The sequence below is a fragment of the Bison bison genome, unplaced genomic scaffold (assembly GCF_000754665.1).
Source record: "Bison bison bison isolate TAMUID 2011002044 unplaced genomic scaffold, Bison_UMD1.0 scf7180017864322, whole genome shotgun sequence".
In the NCBI taxonomy this organism is placed as follows: Eukaryota; Metazoa; Chordata; class Mammalia; order Artiodactyla; family Bovidae; genus Bison; species Bison bison.
In genome coordinates, this window is record NW_011494894.1 from 4,351,190 (window position 1) to 4,354,614 (window position 3,425).

At 40.2% G+C, this 3,425-nt stretch overlaps 1 non-coding gene across 1 annotated transcript; it reads left to right on the forward strand.

The window, feature by feature from the left end:
• The first annotated feature begins 383 nt into the window (after positions 1–383).
• On the forward strand, positions 384–455 carry TRNAW-CCA. Its single transcript has one exon. It is a non-coding gene; the product is annotated as a tRNA-Trp (tRNA).
• The last annotated feature ends 2,970 nt before the right edge of the window (positions 456–3,425 follow it).

Genomic DNA, 3,425 nt, shown 5'->3' on the forward strand with positions numbered 1-3,425 from the left:
TGTTCATTTACATTCACTTATTAACCCTCTTCTATCTGGATTCCACTTCCAGATGTTCACTGAAACTACTTTTTTTGAGGACACTACAGGCTGGATAACATCAGTTTCAATGGAGTATTAATTGGAGTTTGACACAGCTGATCACTCCTTCCCTCTCTGAAATTTACATGATCCTGAGTCTTTTCTTTAAATGGTTGGCTTCTCTTTCACAATCTCCTTTCCTGATTCCTTCTCTTACTAAGCCCCTGGACAGACTGCTACAGATCTTGCACTCTTAATATCTTCTCTTCCCCTCCTCTTTCTAGTTTATCTCATAATTCCCATGGTGTAGCTTCTCAAGTATGTTGTCAACTTTCATATCTGTGTTTCCAGAAAGATGGGCTTCCCTGGTGGCTCAGAGGTTAAAGCGCCTGCCTCCAATGCAGGAAACCCGGGTTCGATCCCTGGGTCGGGAAGATCCCCTGGAGAAGGAAACGGCAACCCACTCCAGTATTCTTGCCTGAAGAATCCCATGGACGGAGGAGCTTGGTAGGCTACAGTCCACAGGGTCGCAAAGAGTTGGACATGACTGAGTGACTTCACTTTCAAGTTCCAGACTTACGTGTCCAGTTTCCTCCTTGACATTTAAACCTGAATATCTTTATCAAGCTTTCAAATTTAAAATGTTCAGAATATGAAGTGAAGCCTGGTTCTCACCTACAGCCCAAAGCTTCCCCATCTCAGAAATAGCAATCTACCTAGCTGCTTACACCAAAACTCTAGGAGTCATAAGTGATTTCTCCTTTATGTATGTTCTCTATATGCAACCTATTCTTTTTCTAAGATGTATATTCACCCTCCCAACCTCTCCTAATTTCTTCTGTAGTGACTTAGGGTATTATAGTCTCATTCAGTTACATGTAATTTTTATAAACACAATTTAACATGATCCTCAAAATAACTAAGTGATGTGTAGAGAAAACGGACTCTTATTCAAGGTAATTAACTTGATGAAGTTTCCACAGTAAGTGGTACAGATGAAACACAAAACTAGTGTTTATAAGTATGTGAACACATGATAACTAACATTTGATTACCTGCTGTGTGTTAAGCATTTTCCCTGTTTTGTCTCTTAGTGCTTATAATAAGAAGATATAATTGCTGTCCTTTCTTAAATCAAATTCAAGGATATTACATCAGTTGACCAAAATTAAGAGTTCTCTGCTCCCAGTTCCAACTTCCTCCTTTCCATTCTTCTCAATATTCTCATAGACATTTGTCAAAAATCTTTAATGGTTCAGAATTGGCCACAGAATTATATCCTTCTTAGGACATTTTGGTGCTTTTATGATCTGGCCCCTGCCTTTCTTAAGAATTCCACCTGATACTATTTCTCACCACATCACCTGGATGCCAGCCATATCAACTACTTTAGAGATCCAGTTTGAACATGCTGTGCTCTTTCTTTATGTCTTTATCTGAGCTGTTTCTTCTGCTTGGATGTTCTATAAAGGCCATTGCAGTTGCCTGGCTACCATCTGTTTTGTTTCTTTCTATAGCTACTCCTATTTCTGTTAAATAGCCATACTTTCCTTGTGATATGGTTCAAACATGGTTTTCAGCTCTAGCTAACAAACATGATTTTATATCCTGGTTACAGTTCTTCATTCAGATGAACCAGATACAGACAGAGAGAGATAAAATGAGATTTATGTGAAAAATATTTCCTGACTCCTTGGAGGGGGGTCTTGAAACTGCCATTCCCCACTCCCCACTCTTGAAATTGATGTGTACTTGGTAGCTGTCTGATGAGCCTGAGGGTGAATGAGTCTTACGTGGAAGCCTGACACTTTGGAAGGCAGAGGAGCGGAAGGATTACATCAGGTCCTTCCTTAGTGATGTCACTGGGCTGCTGAAAAAACCAACACTGAAGCTCATTTTGACTCTTCTTGACTTTTGTTATGTGGATCATTTTATCGACAGATTTTTCTGCTACTTGCAACTGAAAACAGCTAAATGTTACACCACATTTTATCATATAGGCCACCGGTAGTTTCTCAGTGAAGTTAGATATTTTTCCCTCAGTGAAAGTTCCTTCTGCATACCTCTACCAAAGCCTATACTACATTGCTTTAATTATTAGTCTGCTTCCCCAGGATATGGAATACCTTCAGTAAAAGAGTTTGTATTATATGCTGCGCTGGTGACTGATACAGTAAAAAATCTGCCTGCAATGCAGGAGACCCAGGTTTAATCAGAAAGATCCCCTGGAGAAGGGAATGGCTTGTCTACTCTAGTCTTCTTGCCTGGAGAATTCCTAGGACAAAAGAGTCTGGTGGGCTACAGTCCATGGGGTTGTACAGTTGGACATGACTAATACTATATGCTGCTCTATTAGTTTATTATAAGACAATGTGCTCAGAAACAGCCCACCATTCCTCCCCCAAACACTCTTTTTTAATACAAGGTTATCAACCTCAGCACCATTGTTATTTTGGGCCAGATATATCTTGATGGTAAAGGGCCATCCTGTGCAATATATAATATTTAGCAGCGTCCTTGGACTCTACTTATTAGACACCAGTAACATTATCCCTGCCCTCAATTTGTGACAATAAAAAATTTTATCTCCTGGGAGATAAAATTGTGTCTAGTTGGGAACAACTGGCCTAACATAATGACCAACAGTTTAGATATTATCACAATCATTCTTTTGGTTGTGCTTGTTTGTTTTGCTATTTTTTTTTCTTTTTCATTTTTGCTGTACCACACAGTATGTGGGATCTTAGTTCCCTGACCAGGAACTGAACCTGCACCCCCTGCGTTGGAAGGCAGAGTCTTAACCAGCGGACTGCTGGGAAAGTCCGCTCTTGGATTTTTAAGTCAATGGCGATTTACAGAAGCGAATCCTTAAAGAATCCTACTAAATCCACCCGTGAATATACACAGAAAGGATGAAGGGTCCCACAGATGGCCAAATGTATTGGTTCCATGTGAAACTATTGGTTTAGTGTGTAATAAAGGAGTTCTAGGGCAAACTCCACCTTTACTGGGCCAGGATGTGATCTCACACACCAAACCTGCTTTTCTCATAAGCCAATCCCTTTCCAGAAACTTCTCATTCCAAAAGGATGGGTCACTTTCATCATAGGAAAAGGAAGGACCAAAGAGAGGAGGAAATTTCTTATATATAAGAAATATTATACTAGGCACCTATAACAGAACTTGGCACCAAACTTCTTTCATCACCTCCTCATATCTTACGCATACCCAACCTAATCCCTAAATGGTTTCTCCTCACATACAGTGAGCTCTTTCAAACTGTTACTAATTATAAACTCCTTCAGAGCTGAGGTGTTTTCACTGAGAGTGAACATGCAGGTACCTGAGCCCACGCAACCTCCTTGGCCTCAGGGCAAACACTTCTACCTTGAAATGCCTTCTCT